Raw genomic sequence first — 22,012 nt, forward strand, 5'->3', positions numbered from 1 at the left:
AAGGACCTTACAGGCCCTCAAACTGAACCCTCTCGTTTTATAGATGAGCAAACTGAGGCCTGGAGAGAATAAAGTCACTTCCTCATGGTCACACAGCAGATAAGCACCTGAGGTGGGATTAGAACTCAGATCTTGCTGACTCAGCCCAGGCTGCCTCTCTAAGTAAAAAGAGAATGTTCCAGCACAAAACAGTCACAAATCCCTGGATTCCAGCAGGCTGGCTCTGGGAACAGGAGTAGGGTAATCTGTTCAGGACATGGCGGAACAGGAGAGAGGAGGCCATGCAGAGCCCTGGGTGTCTGGAGTCTGTGGGCATAGGGGCACCTCCATGACTTAACAGAGGTCATCAAGGCTGGGAGAGAAGAGAAAAGCCTGGGTGATGGATGAAGATGCTGTGGTGGACCATAGCTGAAGAGGGGGAGGAGGGAAGGAGGAGAATTACCAGCTAGGACAGAGTCCCTGATCTCTGGAGTGCAGCAGGCCAGCTGTGGGGGAAGGGGCCCCTAGGTGGCTTATTTGAACACAGATTAGAAGAGAGAAGGCAGACTGAGTGATGGAAGGAGCTGTTACCATGAGGCCCCCAGGACCTTCGAAGCCTTGGGCTGGCCATGGGCATAGGGAGGGGTCTGGAGTGACATACAAAACAGAAGGACCAAGGGCAAAGGAGCTTGGGGGAGCATCGGAATGAATACTGTGGCACAATGGGGTGAGAACCCCAGCACCTGGAAGTCCTTGGGCCAGCCATGGCTATGGGCTGGGGTCTATGAAGAATACGCAAAGGAGAAAGGGGTATGAGGAGGAAGTCTGAGTGATGGATAGAGGTGATTTTGTGGGGCAACAAGGGGAAAATGACCAGTCAGGTGGTAGCCCCAGGGCCTGTGAGGTCTCTGGCCAGCTGTGGATGTAGGGGAGCTTATCCAAGATCCAGGGACTGGAAGAGAGGAGGAGGAGGAGGGAGGGCTGGGTGATGGACGGAGTTGATATTGAGGGCTGTTGAGGGGGAGGCGGATGGCTGAGGAGCAGGGGGGGGCAGTAAAGTGGCGGTGGGGGGGAGGAGAAGGACCAGGCCTCACATTTAGCATTCAGGGCAGTTGACAATAAAAATGCTTTATTGCCAAGAAACTGGATCGATCGAGGCTGGAGGGGGCCGGCAGGGGGGACGCGGAGGGCTCGGTGTGAGAGCCGGCCAGGCCTCCTCAGAGCCTGGCCACAGCCGCCTGCCCCCCTGCACCCCCCCCTCACTGGCTGCTGCCCTTTCTCTCTCAGCCAGCCTCGGCAGCTTACTTCCCATTATATTTTTTCCCCCGGCTTCTCCCGCGCCAGGGAATCTTCCCCCCCCCCCCACTTTCTGAAACTCCCTGCATTGGTCAGGCTGAAGACTGGGGACAGGGGCAGGTAGAGGGGATGGAAACTCAGAGAGGACCTATTGGCCCAAGGAGGGATGGGAATTGAGGACCCTGGATCCGGGTCTGAAGAGACTTGTATTTTACATTGGTTCCCCTCATGCCCCGCACTTCCAACCAGAGTCTCCCCAAATTTCTGCCCATCCCAGAATTTTCTCTTGCCTCTCACAGCTTTCCTGGTCTCGTTCCAGTCCACCCCATGCCTTCCCCACAGTGTTCCCCCAAGCCCACTTCTCAATCCCTCTAGCCCTTCTAGCAGATGGTCCCCCCAGCCTCCTGCTGACCCCACGGTCATCTGTCCCCAAACACTCTTTTTTGACCCCTCAAGCTAACCCTAGGGCTCACTCTTCCCTCACCACACACATCCCTACATCGCCCCTGATTTAGCTGTTCAGAGTCGCCTCCCCTCCCCCTCCCCGGCCCCTGGCTCACTCCCTGGGCCATTTGGCTGATGGTCAGAGCTGTCCATCACGTCACTGGGCTGGTGGGCCCCAGGGGACCCAGGCAAGGAGTTCTCGGGCCCACCCCGCTGAGCCCCGGGGGGAGGGAGGAGGGGGAGAGGGGTCGGGGGTCAGGATGAGGCCCCTCCCCCTCCAGTAACAAAGGGAGCTGAGGTTGGGGGCTGGGACCGCGCTGGACCTGCACTGAAGCCAGGCCGGGGGTGGAGACAGGCTGAAGCCATTCCCTGTTTCATTTCTCCTCAAAGGCCAGGGGGGTCCTAAGAAGGGCCGGGACCATGGTGCGCTTTTAAGGATTCCCCACCCCTTCTCCAAGTGCCATTACCTCCTCTTGGTACCCCTCTGTGAGGGGGAGGGAGGAAATACTCCAGATAAGAAGAAAGTCAGCCCTCGGACCCAGGCCCATGGGAGAGCTCTGTGCTCCCCCTAATAAACTCAAACCCCAGATCTCTTGCTAGGGTTAGGGGGCAGGCCCTCAAGATCATCCCCTACTCCGTATTAATGAAACGACCCCTGGCTAGAAGAAGGCTCAGGATGACCTGTGATGTGCCCCATTATCTGATGACCATGGCTCAGAGGGAGACAGCACCCCAGAGAAAGGGAGGAAAGGGCAGAACAAGAGAGATGAGTGAAAGAGATGGTTAAAGTGAAAAAAAGAGGAGCAGAAGAGATAGAGACCTGGAGACAATGGCCAGTGAAACAAAGCTTCCAGACCAGCTTCCACAAGAGGAGAGAATGGGGAGGGGAGGGAGGAGGTAAGGGTTCAGATTATTGTCCTTTCGATTCCAAGTGGTGTGAGCCTAGTCCAGTCATCTGCCCTCTCTGGGACAAATAAGAGGCCTGGACTCAAGGGCCTTCAGACCTGCAAGGACCCATCAAGCCTCAGTTTCCTCACAAATAAAATGAGGTCCTTGAAGACCACCCAACCTCAAAGGTCTCTAAGGAAAAGGCTAGTGGGGCTATAAGAAAGGAGGCGACATGAAAGGGGGAAGAGGATCCCACAGGCTGCCCTGTTCCTTCACTCCATCCCCCTTCTTTACGTGTGTTTTATCTCCCTCTTGTCTTGCCTTCTACTTCTCTCTCTTCCTCTGTCTCTCTCGGTGTCTCTAGCTCTCTCTAGGTCTCTATCTGTCTCTTTCTTTCTCTCTCCATATATATATATATATATATATATATATATATATATATATATATATATATATATATATATATATATATATATATATACACATATATACATATGTCTTTTCCTCTCTGTCCCTTTCTCTGTCTTTCTGTCTGTCTGTCTCTATATCTACATGTCTATTACATATATAGAGAGAAAGATAATATCTCCCTCTCTCTCTATATTATGTATATATAATATCTCTTCTCTGTCTCTTTGTGTTTCTCTCTCCGTCTATGTCTCCCCCTCTGTCTCTCTTTGTGTCTCTGTCTCTGTCATCTGTCTTTCTCTCTCCACATATATGTATATACATACACACATATATGTCTTTTCCTGTCTCTGTCTCTGTCTCTCTCTCTCTACATATATATATGCATGTATATATACAGATATGGATGTGGATATATCTCTATGTCTCCATATATCTATATGTATAGATATAGATATGGATATATATGTCTGTCTCTCTGTAGATAGATATAATGTCTCCTCTGTCTCTGTCTCTTTGTCTTTCTGTCTCTATGACTATGTCTCTCCCTCTCTGTCTCTCTTTGTATCTCTGTCTCTGTTTATGTCTCTCCATGCCTTTCTCTCTGACTTCCTTTGTGTCTCTATCTGTTTCACTCCTCTCTCTGCATGACTTTTTATTTTCTCTCATGGTCTCTCTTTTCTTCTCTCTGTGTCTCTGCTGCTCTCCCCATCTCTGGATCTCCTTGTATACATCTCTCTCTCCATTTCTATCTCTGTCTTTCTCTCTCTCTCTCTCTCTCTCTCTCTCTCTCTCTCTCTCTCTCTCTCTCTCTCTCTCTCTCTCTCCTCTCTCCCTCTCTCCCTCTCCCTCTCCCTCTCCCTCTCTCTCTCCCAGCTCTGCTATCGACCGGGGCTGTGACATGGTGGATCAATACGGCCGGTTTATAAGCCCCTGCCTCTGGCTGCCTTTCTCTGCATCTTGGGCTCCGCTCCCCGGCTCCCCGATACCAGCCCCCTCTCCTAGACTGGACCCCTTCACCCTAGGCTGGGACTGGGCCCTTGGAAGGACACCAGGGACACCTCAGGGGTCTCCCAGCCAGGAGGAGCCGGTGAGTGTGGCCTAGGCCTGGACCCTGATCTGAGATGAGGGCACGCCCCAGGGCTTGGGGGAAGAGGGTAGAACTCCTGGACAAAAGTTATAGCAACAGAGATAAGCCTGAACGGAGAGATGAGGAAGGGGAGGTGGAGAAAGAGAGAGAGAGATCACCTGAGGTGGGTGGGGATGGGGGGGAGGAAACAAGAGACCTTTGAGAAAATAAACCTGGGGTGGGGTGGGGAAAGAGGTCAGAGAGAGAAAGAGAGAGGGAGAGAGAGACAGAGAGAGAGAGAGAGACAGAGAGAGAGAGAGGGAGAGAGAGAACAAAACATGTCATGGAGGACGTTCTTGGCGGTGGAAACTGGGACCAGGAGCCTGGGGTCAGGCTGAAGGACTGAGCCCTGCCCCACCCTCCCCATTTTGTGTGTGTGTGTGTGTGTCTGTTCCAGAATCTCTGGATCTCTCTGCCCTACTGTGTGGTTCTTCCTGGATTGTGAGTTTGGGTGTGTGTATTTTGTGTATGTGTGTGTGTGTGTGTTGGCCCTGACGGTTATGTCCTTGGTGGGGGAAGGGAGAGATGGAGGCTGCGGCCCCTGGGTCTGTCTGCTGCGTGGACGAGGGTGTGCGTAGGCGAGAGCAGGTATGGGGCGGTGACTGTGGTGTTTCTGGGTACCTCTGAGTGTGTGTGTGTGTGTGTGTGTGTGTGTGTGTGCTCACATACTGCAGTGACAGGTGTGACCCAGTGCCTGTCTGTCCTTCCATGTTTTCAGTAAACATACATGTTTTCATATGGGGTGTGTGTATTTCTATGTATGTCTCTCAATGACTGTATGTGTATGTGGGGGGGGAGGTTCAGTGTGTATCCCAGGGACCATATATGTCTTTTTGTAGTTCTGAGTGGTTAAGACATGTGGGTTCATGTCTGGGTTGTGGTGATCATGTGTCTTTTTACATGTATTTTTGTGTGTGAATGAGTGGTCATGTATGTTCCTGTGTGTATTCAAGTGACCATGGGAGAATAGATATGAAGGTACACAAACACACACACAGAGTCCCTAAAATCCAGAAAGGGCTCTGAGGAACTGTCCTGGTCCCTGCTCTGGCCAGACCCTTGCACACCCATACACATTAACATGTATAGACACATGCTCATACATACACAGCCTCAACACACTCACACACAAACACACACCCTCTGCCTGGACAAATGCCTGAGCAAATTCACAAGCGACCTCCATCCGTCCCTCCCAACCCCCCCAGAGCCCCCCGCTCCCCCTCCTCTTCCCTCCCCCCCCCCCCCCAGCAGCACGAGTCCAGTCCAGCCCAGACAAAAGCAATTATTTCCGAGGTGGGTGTGAGACACAGGGAGAGACACAGAGAGACAAGGGGAATGGGTGGGGGGTTAAAGAAAGAGAGAGAGATACAGGGAGATACAGAGGCAGCCAGAAACAGAAAGAAACAGGGAGAGAGAAACATGAAGGAACACAGAGAAGAGAGGGAAGGACAATGAAACAAGATAGAGGAAAAGAGGGAGAGAGAGAGAGAGAGAGAGAGAGAGAGAGAGAGAGAGAGAGAGAGAGAGAGAGGGAGAGAGAGAGAGAGACAGGAGAAAGACTCATTGGGCACAGAAAGAAAGGAAGAGAGGGACAGTGAAGGAGTGGGGGAAGGGGCCAGGCGAGAGATGGAGTGAGATACACTCAGAAGAAGGAAGTAATCAAGAGAGAGGGAGTCAATCCTGGCCAGGACCAGAGACAGAGACAGAGAGACAGAAAGAGCTCCTGCCCAGAGCTGGCCAGGACCAGAGACAGAGACAGAGCTAGAGCTTGAGCCAAGGGGCCAAGACCTCCAGGAGGCAGGAGGCAGGGAGAGAGAGTGTGGGGGTACTGCACCTCTTCCTTCAGGTGTCTGAGGCAAAGGCCTAAGAGGTCTGAGCCCCTCCTTGGAACCCTGGGGGCTAGTCCAAGAAGGGGATGAGGGATAGACAGGGGAGTAGGGAGCGGGGAGTGAGGAGTGGAGGGACCAGCTAGAAACAGAGAGAGAGGGCCACCCAGGGGTTACAGGCTGAGGATGGGAGCAGGCAAGAGATGCTTGTCTTGGGTTCATGATTCACTTAGAGAAACAGTCTCTCCCTCTCCCCCCACCCAGACATACATAACACTCCACACACTCACCCCTGGAAAAAGAGGACCCTGCTTAGGACTTCAGTTAGACCCTCAGCAGGATCAAGAGCGGCCCCCAGCCCCACTTCTCCTCCTGCTTCTGTCTCTCCTCTCCCCAGGCTTAAACCCCCTCTCCGTCCATCACTGAGCCTTTCCCTCTCTTGCTGGCTTGTCTGTCTCTGATTCTCCTTCTGCTCCTCTCTCTCACTGTCTCTGAACGTCTCTCTGGATGTTCCTATCTTTCTTCATGTCCTTCTCTTTCTGACATTCTCAGCTGTCTGTCTCTCTGACCCTGTCCCTATCTTTCTCTATTTCTCTCTGTCTTTCTGACACTGTCTCTGTTTGTCTCTGATTTGTTTCTGTCTCTCTATCTCCTTATCTCTGACTATCTCTATGATTCTGTCCCTAGCTTTCTTTCTCTTTCTGTAACTCTCAAGCTGACACTGTCTCTGCTTTCTATCTCCCTGATAGACTCTGTGTCTCATCTCACTGATCTGCTTCTCTGCCTCTACCTCTCCTCTCTGACTTTGAACCTCAGCTCTTTGTCTGATTCTCTGAGTCTGCCTCTTTCTCTGTGTGTGTCTCTTCTCTCTCTCTCTCTCCTCTCTCTCTCTCTCTCTCTCTCTCTCTCTCTCTCTCTCTCTCTCTCTCTCTCTCACTGTCTTTCTGTCTCTGTCTCTCTCTCTCTCTCACTGTCTTTCTGTCTCTGTCTCTCTCTCTTCCTCTCTCTGTCTCTGTCTCTCCCTCTCTCTCTCTCTTTCTCTCTGTGTCTCTCTTTCTGTCTCTCTCTCTCTTTCTCTCTCTCTCTATTACTCTGACCTTTTCTGTCTTTCCTCATGTCTGTCTCTGTCCTTGCTCCCCTCTCTTTGTCTTCCCTCCTTTTTCTGTCTCTACTTCCTTCTTCTACTCTCTCCCATCAGTCCTGCCCTGAGAGCCTCTGGTCATAAAGTTGTGAGTCCTTGTCCTCTCCTCCCCAACAGTCCCCAGACTCTCCTAGCAGGGGACACACACACACACACACACACACACACACACACACACACACACACAGCGTGGGAGAAAGACTGAAAGCCCAAGAGAGAAAAAAAGACATGGAGGTGGAAGAAAAGCTGATGTCTGATAGAGAGAGGTCCAAGGAAGGGGAGGAGAGACTGAGATCTCCAAAGGACCTCAGAGCATTTAGTCTAATACCCTGGTTTTGCTGATGAGGAAAGTGAGGCTTGCTCAAGGCCAGAAAGTGATCTAGGAAGCAGGGCTAGGATTCAAACCCAGGTCCCTTACCTCCAAATCCCGCACTTCCCCCTGCACTGTGAAAGACAGAAACTTGAAGTGAGTTGAATCAATGGAAAAGAGTCGCATTCAGTTGGAGCTCCAGAGATGGGTAGATAGAGCTGCCAAACAGAGTAGGGGGAAGATCCTGAGAGCCCCTGAGCCTGTACCCTGGGCATCCTCCTCCAGAGACTGGTCTCCCGAGAGCATCCTCTCCCCCAGGGGCCCCTGGTGTGTTTGGTAGGAAGAAAGCAACATGGTTCTCTAGACCGCTCACCACTGAAACCTGGCCATCCACATATGCCTCCCTCTAGCTATTTTTCCCAGTGTTGGAAGAAGAGGTTGATACCTAGAAAGGCCCTGAGCAGAAGCCTGCTGCATCCTCAGCTATTCCAACAGCCTTCAAGAAGACCCACACACATACCCCTCTGTCCACCTCTCATCTGCATCTCTGCCTCTGGCACCTGTATGGCTTTGGCCAATATCTGGAGCTCCCTTCCCACAGCCTAAAGGAAGTTCTCCATGTGGAAGGCTTCCCCTCTCACTCCACCCCCCAATCTTCCTCTCCAACAGAGCCACAGCCTGAATATGACATGGGACTCCCTCGCCATAGGCAGAAGTGAAATTGCACATCTGTATCACCACCCCCACCCCCATGGCTATAAACCAAAGCCCTCACTCCCTTAATTCCTTTCCTGGCATGAATCAAACCCACTGCCAGCCTTGAGGGTCATAGCAGCAGGATACATTGCACATCTATACTACAGAAGCACGGCCTTAAAAGCATCTTGATGAACACAACAGGGTGAGGATAGAGAAGGAGGCTCACCTCTACTCTCTGCATGTGTTGTCTTTCTTTCACCTCTCTGGCATAATCTGTATTTCCAAACCCAGACCTCCAATCCCAGCTCCATGAAGAGTTCCTCACATCAGGGAAAGTCCCTTCCAGCTCTGGTGCTCAATCCCAGCTCTGATGTTAAATGATTTGGAACTCAAGCTTGGAGGAACCTTGATCTTGACCCATGTCTCAAGGCTAACAAATTATGCCTGGTTCTAGACTTGTTTTCTCTTCCTGTCTCAGCCCTGAATGAATGGGAGACCTCTCCAAAAACAAAACCTACCCTCACAAGGCTAAGACGTGGATCCACTGAGGAGAAGTAAAGGGATAGGCCCCAGGTGTCAAATCCCGCAGACTAAAAATGGGTAGGGATTCTAGGACATAAAATAGAATTTCTGGGGCTGGGAGGGCATTTAGAACACAGAATGGCAGAGGTGGGAAGGACCTTAGAACATGGAATGTCAGGCTCAAGAAGGACCTTAGACCAGAAAATGTCAGAGCTGGGAGGACCATTGGAACACAAGTGATTGGACTGCATGTTCTCTCTTGTTCATTCCAGTTCTGAAATATATGCTCTGGGAGGAAGGGCCCTTAGAACATAGAACACAGAACACAGAACTTCAGAGCAGGTAGGGACCTTGGAACATGGAATATTAGAGCTGAGAAGGACCTTATACAGAGAATGTCAGAGCTGGATGGGGCCTTAGAACAGGGGATGTCAGGTCTAGGAGAGCTCTTACCACACAGAAGAGCAGAACCTGAAGGATGTAAGAACCCTTCAAATGTTGGATATCAGAGCCTGAAGGGCCTGAGAACATAGAACATGCATGTCAGAACTAGAAGGGACAAGAGAGACTGGGTAGTACAGCCCTCTCCTTTTAAGTCAGAGGCAACCAAGGCTCAGAGGGAAAAAGGAAGCAAGGGAGGGGGGAAGGAAGGAAGGAAGGAAGGAAGGAAGGAAGGAAGGAAGGAAGGAAGGAAGGAAGAAAGAAAGAAAGAAAGAAAGAAAGAAAGAAAGAAAGAAAGAAAGAAAGAAAGAAAGAAAGAAAGAAAGAAAGAAAGAAAGAAAGAAAGAAAGAAAGAAAGAAAGAAAGAAAGAAAGCGAAGGCCAGAGCTGGGACTAGAGCCCAGAGCTCTGATTCCCAGGGTTCTTTCTTGGGCACCAAACTGATCTTGGAGTCAATTTGCAGCCTTCCAAAGGAGTGACAACATTAAAGACAATACTCATTTTGGTGAATAAATTCTGGTCTGTTTGTTGCCAAGTCAATGACACTGATTAGTTGACATCCACACCATCTACATTGGCCGTGAAGACTGATATAACACCTCCGTCGACCTACCACGTCCCCCCTGACTTGAATCTTGTCTGAGTCTTAAAACATAACTAGGATTTTAATCCTGTCTTTACACTCAATTTCTTCATGAAAGCTACATCATACTTTACAAAGCCCTCAATGGTTTCCAAAGCATTTTACAGATTAGAAAGCCCTCTACTGTTTGCAAAGCACCTTGTAATTTACAAATCCCTTACAGTTCACAAAGCACTTTACAGTTTACAAAGCCCTTCCTTAATGTTTTATAAAATACTGTACATTTGATCAAAGTTCTCTACTTTACAAAACCCTTCACAGTTTTACAGAGCACTCTCTGGTTTACAAAGCTTTTCAATTTTGTAATTGAAGTTCACAAAGTTCTCTGACATTTACACAGCCCTCTATAGTAGTCTAGCCACATACAAAGGTCACCAAAGCTTACAATGCGCATCTATAGTTCATAGAGCCCTTTCTGCAGGGCAGCTAGGTGGCGTCACAGTGCACAGAGCACATCAGAAAGACTCATTTTCCTGAGTTCAAATCTGGCTTCAGACACTTACTAGCTGTGTGACCCTGGGCAAGTCACTTAACCCAGTTGGCCTCAGTTTCCTCATCTGTAAAATGAGCTGGAAAAGGAAATGACAAATCACTCCTGAATCTTTGCCAAGAAAACCCCAAATGAGGTCACAGAGAGTTGGAAATGACTGAAACAACTGAGTAATGACTGTTATTTGGGCCTCACAAGAATCTTGTGAAAGAATCCTAAATTCTCACCATATTACCCAGAAAGAACCAAAAGTCCAGAGAATACACCCACAAGGAAAAAGGCAGACTCTTTCTGGAGCTGAGGCCCAGACTTCCTGACTCCGAGGATAGACCCTTCATACTGAACCCACCATGTTTCCCAACATGTTTAGCCACGGCAGGATATCAGAGCAAACCCTATTACAGAAAATGGCAGGGTAGGGCAGTAAAAACAGCACAGCTCTGAGGACCTGGGTTTGAATCCTAATTATGTTCTTAGCTGTCTGAATTTGGATGCTTTCACAGAGTTGCTGAGTTTGAGAGAGTTGGGAGGGCCCTGGACAGCCATCACCTCCAACTCACCCATGAAAGGAACTGCTGACACCCCTGGCAAGTGGTCCTCCACCCGTTTCCCCATCTGTGAAGTGAGGGCGTTGGACTAGAGCATCTTTAAAGTCCCTTCTCATTCTAAACTCTGGGCTCATTTGGATGTCCAGATTCACTCTGGTCCTCTCAGCAGCTCTGTTCTTAGCCAGCTGGGAATATCAGGGAATTTTTCATTACATTTGGCCCAAACAGTCTCTCTGAACCTTCCACCCCCAAAGAGAGCTTTCCTTTACCTAAGGACAGCTGTAATACCCCACCCCAAGCCTTCCTCTTTCCAGGCTAAACACACCCAGGTTCTTTAAGAGGGCCTGTTGATGGCACAATCTCAGGGCCTCTTACCATCCTGGGGACCAGCCACTTCTGGATGCTCTAGTTTGTGAAAATCTCTTCTAAGCTGTGATAGCCCAGAACCAAGCCCAGTCCTCCACATGTGGCCTAGCCAAAGCTAGAGGACAGCAAAAACATTACCTGTCTTATTCTAAACACTGCTTCTGTCCACACGTCCCAGGATCCTGTTAGCTAGTTCCTTCCCATGATTGGCTCACATGAAACTTGTGGTCCACTGAGGCCCCCTGCCCAGTGCTTTTCTAGTTCAATCAGACAGGAACCCCTGGTGAGCCGCATCCTCCTCTCCCTCGCCCCTGGACACTGGACATTGTTCAACTAGACTCAGAGTCCTTACCTCTTGGGCAGCAGCAGCAGCAGCAGGGGGCTTAGCTCATTCAGTCCACCAACCCAGTCCAGTCGAGAACCTTTAGTTGGGGAAGAGAAGAGAGGGAGAGAGAGGTCACTTCCAGTTGACTACGTGCCTCTGGTGTCTATACCCTGTCCAGAACCTACTAGAGGTGAAGGGGAGGTAGTTACAAGGCCCCTCATCCCTGCCCTTGAGGATTTTCCAGGTAGAAGTAGATGAAAGAGGGCTCCTCTAAGATGGGAAAGGCCTGGAGATGTAGGATGTTAGAGCACAGAATCTCCATCCTGGAAGGGACCTTAGAGACCACCTAATCCACCCACTGCATTGTGTGAGGCCCAGAGAGGGCAAGAGATCGCCCCGAGGTCACACAGGGAGCCAGGGACAGAATCAGAAGCATTACCAGTGGGCCCCAGGGCCAGGGCTTTCCTTCATTCCTTCATTCACTCATCCCTTCATTCAACAAGCAAATTTTTTATTAAGTAGTGACTGCATACCAGGCTCTGTGTTAGGAAGGTGCTGGTGATAGAGAGACAGGCCTGCCCACAAAGGGCTTACATGCTGATCTTCCTAAATCAGACTGAAGTAGGGTTGACAGTCTGGGGTGGGAAACTGAGGCACAGACCATTTAAGTGACTTGCCCTAGGGTCTGAGAGGGGATTTAAACAAAGGTCTTCACACACCAAGGCCAGTGTCCTATCCACAATTCCACTTTGACTCTCTAAATGGAGGCCCAGAAAGGAGAAGGGATTTGGGATATGACCTGATGTGCCCCAGAGCAAGCCCCATTCCCTCCCCGTGCCTCAGTTTCCTGGTCTGTACAATGAAGGAGTGGGGTACAGTAAGCTCTGGCTGGGTGTAAGTAAGAAGCCAAACTCTAGGTGGGGGTGTGTGCCCTGTTTTTTTCTGTGTGAGCTCCGGAGAGTCACAGGAATGCTCAAGGGGCTCCAGAAAGGGCTTCAGACCCTTCCCTCCAGTCCCCTTACTTTCCAGATGAGGAGACCAAGGCCCAGAGAGATGCAGGGCACACCGATGGACAAAAGCAGAGATGAGACATTTCCCTTCGCTGAGCCTCAGTCTCCCACTCTGTTAAAAGATGGGCCTGGATGATCCCCAAGCACCAAGCCTGCAGTGGGGGCTTGGAGAGGAGGGGAGGAATCTGTGGGTCTCTTTTTCCCAGGCTGGCTTGGTGATATTCCCCCCACCTGGAGTTGAGGTGGGGGGGAACAAAAGGGGAACATGGGCCTGTCTCCTCCCCCCCAGGCTCTCTCAAGGGGCGGGGGAGCTAATCAGGGCTTGTCATCTGCGCTGTGAGGTCTTGGTTAAGGAGATTTAGGGCCGGGATCAATAGGAAATTTAAAAATCGATGCAGCGCGCGGGGGGAAATCGATGGCGTTTAATCGCCTTGCCAATTCCCAGTCAAAACAATTAGCCGCGCGGAGTGTAGAACACGGCCAGACACCGCAGGCCGTCAATACTGCTGTAAGTGACGGCAGTTGGGGGGGAGCAGGGGGGCCGGGGATTCCCCAGCTCTCAGTCTTCCAGTCCAAGACCCTCGTGTTGCCCAGGAGGGAAACTGAGGCCCAGAGAGGCAAAGAGACTTCCCTGAAGTCACACAGCATGGCATGCACCACAAAATATCAGGACATTCAGAGAGCCGAAGACAGAAGATCAGAGCTGGGAGGGCCCTTAGAATACAGGATGTTGGCACATGGGAAACTGCAGCCCTTCGAGATGGTCGAGACTGACACTCTTACTTTGTAGAGGATAAAACAAGCCCAGAGAGAGAAAGGGGCTTTACCGAGGTCACAGAGGAAGGCACAAAACTACAGAATGTCAGAACAGGGGAGGGAGAGTGCAGAACATAAATGGTTAGAACTGAGTAGTACCTTAGAACAGGGAATGTCAGATTTGGGAAACCCCTTGGAATAGGGAATGTGGGAGAAGGGAGGGCACCGATTACAGGGTATGTCAAAGCTGGGAGAGCCCTTAGAACAGGAAGCATCAAAGCTAAGGGTGGGGGGAGCCTTAGAACATGGAATGTCTGAGGTGGGAGGGACCTTAGAACAGACAGTGTCAGCATATAGGATGCCAAAGCGAAAGAGACAGCCTAGTCTAACCCATTATCTTGGACCCAGAGAGGGACAAGAACATGTTTACAATCACACTATAAGAAATAGCACCACAGACTAGCGCAGAATGCTGGGTTCCAATTCCACTCCACAAGCACTGACCACGGGCCTCTTCTGTGGGAGGCATGTAGATTAAAGGGTAGAACATAGGGCACGTCAGACATTAGACAACAGGATAGCCGCAGAACATGGAATGGTCACATTTCGGAGGCTGGAGCTGAAAGGGGGTAAATGGAAGCTTCCAGAAAGGAAGGGCTCTGCTGGGTCACCTGGAAAGGCAAGGACAGAGTCTGCCCCACTGCCTAGTGTATCCCTGGGCTTTAGTCTTCTCCTTTAGTTGGGCTCCATGGGGCTTTCCCTTTCCATTCTGCTGCCCCAGGCAGCATCCCATAGACCAGGCAGAGGCTTGGTCCAGACATCATCAGGCCTGGGTTCTCATCTCAGGCTGCTTGTTTACTGTGTGACTTTAGGTAAGTCTCTTCCCCTCTCTGGACCTCAAGTGTTTCCCACTTGTAACATGGTGGTTTGGATTCAACAATTGGATTATGACATTCTGTGATTTTATCTCAGGATGTGGGCATGGGAGGGAGGCGCAGATGGGAAGGGGGGCCATGGACAGCACCTGGTCCCCACTGGGGGCAGAGAAGGAGGGATCCAGGGGCAAGGAGAGGATGGGACCACAGCTAAAGATACCAGCAATCGGTTGCTCCCTGACCGAGCAAGGAGAGGGCGGGAGGCAGAGAGGGAGGAAAGAGAGAAGAAGGAGGAGACGGAAGGGGAATTGATCTGACAAGCTCCTAATCGGATGGTCAATAACCCTGACCCTAGCACTTAACCTATCGATAAGCAGACTCAGGAAGGAGCCCACAGCCCAGGCCGGACAGGCTGAGCGGGGGAGGTCCCAGACCTCGCTTCTGGAGGTGACTCCTTGTCTCCTGGGATCTTTGAGGAGGGTCTCCTAGCCCCCAACCCTGCCCTTTAAGTACTCCCTCCTCCAGGAGGCCTTTAATGATCAGCCAGATCCCAAACGGGCTCCCCCGCACCCAGACTAGATGAGCAGATGGCTCGCTGGAGAGGGAAGGTCCCGGTTGGGCACCTCCCCTGCCTCCCTGGATCCCGGGTCTTGGATCCAACAACAGGTGAAGGGACAGTGGAAGGGGATTCAGGAAAGCAAGGAGGGGGACACGGCACTTCTCCTTTCGGCACACACATGTGGGAAAACAGGCATCATTTTTTTAACCCGGCTTCCATGTGGTCCACAACACGTGTTTCTATGCATTTCACAACATACATGGGTTTCTGTGTTTTCCTCCACACATCTGTATTCCTGAATGTTCCCTGATGGGTGCATATTTCTATACAACCCATCCGACATATTTTTCTGCATATTTTCTGCATGTTTTATCATGTGTACCTGATTTTGCATGGCCCAGTGTATGTTTCATTCCCGTGTAGCTCATTCACTCTGTGCCCTTCTGTGCATCCCATGTGTATGCTTCTGTGTGATCCTGTATGGGTTGGTGTCTGGGCACACATGTATTTCTCCACATGTCCACCAAAGCATCCACGTATGCATTTATGGTCCCTCCTTGTGTAGAGCAGCCTACACTACTGGGCACATACCATGTTGTTGCATCTCTGTCTACATGTGCCCTTATGTAGGTGAGGGGTGGTTTCTGTGCGTGCATGTGTGTGTGTGTGTGTATGTGTGTGTGTATGTGCGTTGTGGCCACCTCTCTCTGTCCTTTGCCCAGCCAGTGAGGCTGAGAGACCCCCTCCCTGGTGCTGGGTTCCCACACGTGTATATGCGTGTGCATTTGTATACGCATGTCACAGCGGGCAGGGCGGGTGTCAGGCGCTCTCCTGTGTCACAGGGTTAATTTCTCTGCAGCCGGGCAGCCTGGGCCCTGAGGGGAGCAGTGGGGGAAGGGCAGCCCCTGTGGACTCTCTGATAAATATGTATTCTGGGCTGGCTGGCAGCAGAGGTCATGGGGGAAGGAAGAGGAGGAGGAGGAGGAAAGAAGGCGGTGGGCTGCAGGGTGGGGGAGTGAGACACCTTTCATGCCTGGTAGACCCTGCACGTCATTTTTGGGGAACACAAAGCAAGTCCCATTACCTGCATCTGACAAAAGCCCCCCACCCACCCATAAAGTGAAATCCTGAGACAGCCCAGCAGCTGTGAGACAGAAAACAGAAAAGCCCTAAAAGATGAAGCCAATCTGAGATAATCAGAGACACCCACCAAACAATGCAGAGACACCCCACAGGGAAGAGGAATGAGGAAGAAAGGAGGGCAGACCCCTGGGAATTCATAGAGATATCCTACAAAATGCAGAGGTGGGTAGAAAGATGTACAGGCCCCTGAAAGACACACAAGCAAACACTCAGACACCCCAAAATATGGAGATGTCCCCAAGAGATACAGAAACACCCCCAAATTGAGGAGACTCCCTAAAAGTCATATCAACGCTCCAAAAGACTCAGCAACAGCCTAAATACGAAGAGTCGATTGGCAGATAAAAAGATATACCACGAGCCAGGGAGACTCTTCCAATCCCCTAAAAAAAGACCTGGAGCCACCTTTAAAAACAGAAACATGATGAAAGGCTCAGAGATCAGTGGACAGACGCAGAGACACCAGCAAAGACGAAAAGGCAAGCAGGAATAACCCCCGTGAATCCCTGTCAAAGATGTAGGCTCACACAGAAAGACAGGGAGTCACCCAGACCCTAAAGGATGGTAAACCCATGTGTACAGATACAGACACATCTTAAGGGTTCCAGAGACACAGGGAGATCCAGGCAGAAAAACAGACCTCCCCACCTCCCCCCCATCACTACCCGCACTTTCAGAGGCCCCGTGCTGGACAACCTCACCCCCTCCTCCAGGCACAAAGGCTCTGCCTCCCAGACTCCCAGATGTGCCGATGTCTGCAGGCCCCAAGCCTGGCTGGACACACTCAAAATCTAGGTGACCCTGGGACAGCTACCCCCACACAACATGTTCACATGGCACAGGCATGCCCAGAGACACACACACACAGCTACATGTGCATGTGTTCTATATAGGTATGTCGTTGTAACTGGACATGTACAGAGAAACACATAACAAATCCGACACACACAGAGAAAAAAAGCTAGACACTGGAGAGCATCAGGCACATAGTTGTACATAGTCTCGATATAATATAACACACACCACACAGGCACATACAGAGACGCCTGTGGTAAAATTCCCCCCCCACACACACACACACATATACACACACAGTTAGTCACGCACACAGAAGGCCTGCCTGCCCCTCCCTTCCCTCACCCCAGCTGTCCAGCCTGGGTGTGGACTTCCCCCCCATCCCCAGCCTAGTCTCAGCCTACAGAGAAGAAGGCCTGGTTCTGGACACTCCCTGCCCACCTTGGGGCAGACATGTCCCAGTCAGTCACCCTCAGCCCATGGCTTTGTCCACCCTACCTCAGGACCAACCAGGGATTCAGGGCTACTTCTCACACAGGTAGAGAACCAGAGGGGCGGTTGGCAGGTTACAGACACCGAGAACCTTTGTGTGTTACAGTGGCCTACATGTGGCTTTATGCGTCTCTGTATGTACAAGTGTAACCTGTGTTTGTGAATCCCTGAGTATGGCATGAAACCTGAGTGTATGTATATGTTTGTGTGGTTACATAGCTACGTGTACATTAGAGTGGTCTATGCCTTTGTGTCTAGAGTGTACATACATGTGAGTTTGTGTATATGGATGTGTGAGCATGAATATGGACCCCTTTCTTCAGGTAAATGACAGTGATGGGGTCTGAAGGCCTGGATTTCCCTCTGACTTACATGTGTGCTTGTGTGGGAGAGGATGAGGGGAAGAGAAGGGGCTCCTAAGTCTGTGATGTGCTATTGGGAAGGCTAGCTGCAAAACAGTCTTCCTAATTCTCATAGGAAAGCCCAGGGTTTCCTCTTCTGTTCTATTTCCTATGGCTGTGGATGTAACAAAGTCTCATGGGCATTACATGTATATCTTTGGAGGGTACGGGTCCCAGGCCAAAGTTTGGAGTACAGCTTCTTCATCAAATCTCTCCCCTATAATATAATGAGCCTGCCTGGGAGAGAAGGGTATTGGCTCTTGGAGAAGATCCTTAGGCCCAAGCCGACCAGAACTCTCTCTACTAATACTCTAATACAAGGGTTGGCACACTGTGGCCAGCAGGTCAAGTCCAGCCCAAAGCCCAGGAGTTTAGAATGTTTTTACATTTTAAAATACAATAAAACTTTATTTACAAATGTAGAAAACCATTTAGGCCCTACAAAAACAGACAGGGCGCCAAATCTATCCCTTAGTTTGACGACTCCGTTCTAATAGGTCTGGCACCCAGGAGTCAGTAAACCATTGCTTCCGTTGTGGTCTGTCCACATGGAATGGACAGGTGTAGAGCAGTATGAGGGTCAGTCTTTTGACTTTCATCCACATTTGTTTAAACAGAAGACTTACATCTATGGTAGTAATGATAAGATTAAGAGCTGAGATGGAAAGGATCACAGATCTTAGAAGATACCTTAGACACCACCTCCACAACTTCCTCATTTTACAAATGAGAAAACTGAGGCCCAATGAAATGAAATGGCCCAGAATCATACAGCTAGCACGAGGTAGGAGTTAGGGGAAGGTCCCAGGTGGGGAAGGCACCTACCCTCCTTGAGGAACTCCATACCTAGTCCCATTTCTCGCACTAGAATAAATGACTCAGACCTTCAGCTTAAATCCTTTGGAGTCTTCCTGACTACAATCCAGCACTCTATCTACTATACCATACTGACTCTCAAAAGAATATCAGAGACAATCTAGTCCAAGCCCCTCATTGTACAGAAAAGGAAAGTTAGGCCCTGAGAGAAGAAAGGATTTGTCCAGGGACATAACTTGGAGTCCTCTGACTCCAAACCTGAGTGCACATGGAAGACTGGAGTTTAAAATGGCTGGCAATCAGGGTAAAAGGGACCTCAGAAACCATCACACATGGACCCCTTGTTTCACAGAGAAAGGACCCAAGGGTCAGAGAGGGACAAGACCCTGCACAAGGTCACACAGCCAGCCTAGGACCCAAACCTTCCACATTCCTCCATGTCTGACATCACAGAATGTCAAGAGTTAAAAGGGACCTTAGAGATGATCTAATCAGGACCCCTTATATCACAAATAAACAAACTGAGGAGGCAGGTTGGTGGGGGAAATTACACAAAGGGAGCAAGTGTGGAAACTGAGATTCAAGCCCAACTCTTTGATCTACTTACTCCATGATGTCTCCTCTGTATGCAGGCTCTAGAATGTCTCTCTGCTGACCATCAGCTCCAGTCCAAACTCTTCATCCTAGCATCTGAGGCCTCCAGGGCCTATGGCTAGCTAGCCTCCCAACTCTCTGAATTTTCCAGGCCTATCTCTGCCCCCAATTGACCCAAAGTCCAAAGGCCCTTTAAGCCCCAGATCTAGAACAGTTTCCTCTAGGAAACCTGTCCTAATAGTCAGAGGTCTGTGGGAACTTGTCAAGGACTTCTTGGGGCCTGCCCTCACTGAAGAACCCCAGAACCAGGCTGACCTATGCTGTTCTCTACTCTTACTTGTATAAATCGGTAACCCAAATATGTAGGAAGTGAGGGAAGGCACTTCTGATCCATTCCCTTAGCCCAAGACAGGAAGAAGGGTTTCCCAAGACTGAACCCCAGCCCAGCCAGACCAACAGTATCCTTATCCCTCCTCTCTAATGAAAATATTCCACACACAGAGACAGAATCAGAACCAGATAGAGATGGAGTACAGAGGGAGAAGAAAACTCACAAAGAGATAGGAAGTAACCAAGAAATACAGGGAGGAAAGAAACAGAAGACAGAAGGATACAGAGAGAAAAACAGAGATACATGAAAAAGAGGGAGAAGGCAGAGAAACAACTAGGAAGACAGGAGCTGAGACCAGGAGAAAGACACAAAGAAAGGAAAAAGAAAGAGATACACATTAATTAAATAGCCCCTCATCTCATGGCTGTGGAAGGTGAATAATGTAGACTTCCTGACCATCTCTAATGAAACCCCATACCAAAGGGAGAGGAATGGATGGCCTTTGGACCTGGACATGAAATCAGCCTCCCTGACCCTGTAAGAAGGTCACGCAGGCCCTGGAGAGGCAAAGGGGAGAAGAGTTGGTTCTTTCGGCCTTCCTCTCAACAACTCTGGGATACAGACCGCAAAAGAACAGTTCAAAGTGGCCTGAGCCTCAGGTTGGCCTCCTCTTTCACTCGGGCATTTCTCTAAAACTCTGTGTCTGATCATGTAGAACCGGTGTGGAGGTTTTTAGTAAGGGGACAGGTGTCACCTAGGAGAGGAGACCTCCAGCTCTGGCTTTGAAGGAAGAAGAAATAAGGGACATCTCTAGCCAGGCCTCACTTCTCCCCTTCTCAGCCAGCTGCAGGCCACTGACAAGTTGGTCCCCTATCTCTGGACCTCAGTCACCTCTACCTAAATGATTTCTGAGATGCATTCCAACTCTAATTAAATTCCACAATTCTATAGCCACACAGACTCAGGATACAACTGAAGGAAGTTATCTCTTGGTGGGCGGAGGGAGAGCCCTGCTAAAACCAGTAATGAGTGAAGTCTTGGACAGGCAGCTGACTGTGCGGGGGAAGCTAGAGCTCACCCCTTCCTGGATGATGAAGGTAAAAGGATCCTGGTTCATTCTGGTCCTCACTGGACTGCTAGACTAGCCCTGGTAGTGACTAACCATGCAGTCTCAGCCAAGCCCTGGGCAGGGGCTCTGTCTGCTTGCCTCCATTTATGTACAGCAGAAGAAAAGTCCTCGCCCACTCTTGCTCCCAGGGCAGTGCCAAGAATCAGAGTAGATGAGATAGGGTTGAAGGGCCTTGTGAAACTGAGCCCAGGTAAAAGAAGGTGGCTAGGGGGGCCAGGGGACAAGACAGATCTGAAGCAGGGCCTGAAGCATGAGTCATACCTAGAGAACATCATAGAATTCTAGAATATCAAATCTGGAAGGGCCTTTAGAACACAGAACATTAGAACATAGAACAAAACTTAAAACAGGGAATATCAGAACTGAGAGGGCTGTTAGAACAAGAAATGTCAGAAATGAGAGGGCTATTAGAACAGCGAATTCAGAGCTGGGAAGGTCTATAGAAAAGGGAATGTCAGGGCTGAGAGGGGACTTGGGCAGGAAGGGATTTATGAAAGGTTACACAAAAATCAAGTCCTAGAACCCTAAGTAGGACAAGAAGGTCTTGTATCTTGATGGTGCAGTGATGGGGAGTGGAGACTGGCCACCTCTCTGCATGCCCACTGAGAACAAGGCTTGGCAGGCATCTCCCACATTCGACAAAGGAGAGGGAGGGAGACAGCACGGGCGGTGCTGGGAGTGCAAACCAAAGTAGAAGCATCTCCTTGAGCATCAGGAACTGGAAACAGGGAAGACTAGAGATATGACAGCCATCCCCAGAGCTGTTCAGGACGCTACGCCTGACTCAGGTGATTGAAACATGCCTTTGTGTGGCACATGTATGTACACACACACACACACATAGCCTCACTGATGCATGAAGGCTTGACCTCCCCAAACAGCTCCTCATGGGGCACATGGATTTGAGATAAACACACATGTGCTTTCTTCAGGCCTGGTTCACGTATGCCTACTTCTTTTATGTTCTCTTCAGGTAAACTTAATCCTGGATGCAGCACAGACATTCTGAATCCCAACACAGAGACTCAGATACACATCTTGTACACAGTCAAAGTCACAGACACACACCCTCATATACATGTGGACACACACACACACATATTCCATCAGAGATGGTCAGAGATTCAAAAGCAGAGACATGTACATAGCATGTGTATGTGTATGTGTTTCTGTGTGTGTATCTCTAACATACACACACATACGTAGGGATACACGGAGTCTCTTCTCTATACCCATCATGCCTTTCACACAAACACAGTGGAAAACCCTGCCCTTGGTCCCTTCATGCGCAGAGAATCCCCGCTTACAACTCTCCAGCCAACAGCCGACTGCAAACCTCCCCGACTCCCACTGCTGACCCACTCCCCATCCCCATGGATATACATACTACCCATACCCCTGAGCCTCCTAGAGTACAGCCCTTGGACCCTCAGGCCTTCCACAGAGTGGAACCCCTGAGTCCTACACTGGACCCCCAGATGTCTCTCTGGAGGGGAAGGGATTGCAGACCCCTGGATTAAAGCTGGATCCCTTTGGAGTCAGCCCAGCTGGTCTACACAGGCTCACTGGCCCCAGATATCGGCTCTCTCCACAATTCTTTTTAGCTGCCTCTTTCCAAATTAACCCCCCTGCCCCCAGCCTCCAAAACCCCGCC

At 50.2% G+C, this 22,012-nt stretch overlaps 1 protein-coding gene across 1 annotated transcript in view; it reads right to left on the reverse strand.

The window, feature by feature from the left end:
- POU2F2 (POU class 2 homeobox 2) overlaps positions 1 to 22,012 on the reverse strand; it is a 62,155-nt gene that overhangs the window by 35,806 nt on the left and 4,337 nt on the right. Inside the window, exon 2 of the mRNA XM_072607886.1 lies at positions 11,485 to 11,554. The gene's annotated coding sequence lies outside the window, so the exon portion shown is untranslated. The remainder of the gene's footprint in view (positions 1 to 11,484; positions 11,555 to 22,012) is intronic.

The sequence above is a fragment of the Notamacropus eugenii genome, chromosome 5, assembly GCF_028372415.1.
Source record: "Notamacropus eugenii isolate mMacEug1 chromosome 5, mMacEug1.pri_v2, whole genome shotgun sequence".
Lineage (NCBI taxonomy): Eukaryota > Metazoa > Chordata > Mammalia > Diprotodontia > Macropodidae > Notamacropus > Notamacropus eugenii.